Source organism: Synchiropus splendidus, chromosome 3 (genome assembly GCF_027744825.2).
Source record: "Synchiropus splendidus isolate RoL2022-P1 chromosome 3, RoL_Sspl_1.0, whole genome shotgun sequence".
In the NCBI taxonomy this organism is placed as follows: Eukaryota; Metazoa; Chordata; class Actinopteri; order Syngnathiformes; family Callionymidae; genus Synchiropus; species Synchiropus splendidus.
In genome coordinates, this window is record NC_071336.1 from 19,728,231 (window position 1) to 19,728,726 (window position 496).

Below are 496 nucleotides of genomic sequence, written 5' to 3' on the forward strand. Positions count from 1 at the left end.
GCACCATTTGCCATAATGCTGCATAGCGCCCCCTCTGGCTCCACGTTTCTGGAAAGACAATGCATTGGCATTATTTTTTTATTTTTAGATATTATTTGAATTGTGTACCAAGATTTCCAGTTTTGACGAACTTGATCGTACAGACGGTTATAGATCAATGATGATGTCATATTTGACCGCGGGTCGAGAGCGAATGGAAATATAAAATAGATGGTGCGTTTGGCTCTGTCGATGCTGCTCAAAAATGTAAAGTGACTTATTGTGGCTGAAAAGTAAATATTAAATGACAGTTTCTCACTCTCCAATAAATAATTGGGAGTATCCTGGAGCATGCGGTGGGTTTAAATTAGGCTCGAGCAGCGTCAGTGAGGGACTCAGCCCCCTTTACTCAGGCGAGGATGGGCGTTCGTGGACGGCTCCGGAGTGCTGGTCACATGGCCTGGTTCCTCGCAGCCGATTGGTGAAAGGCACGTGTCTGGGAGGACGGTGGGAAAAC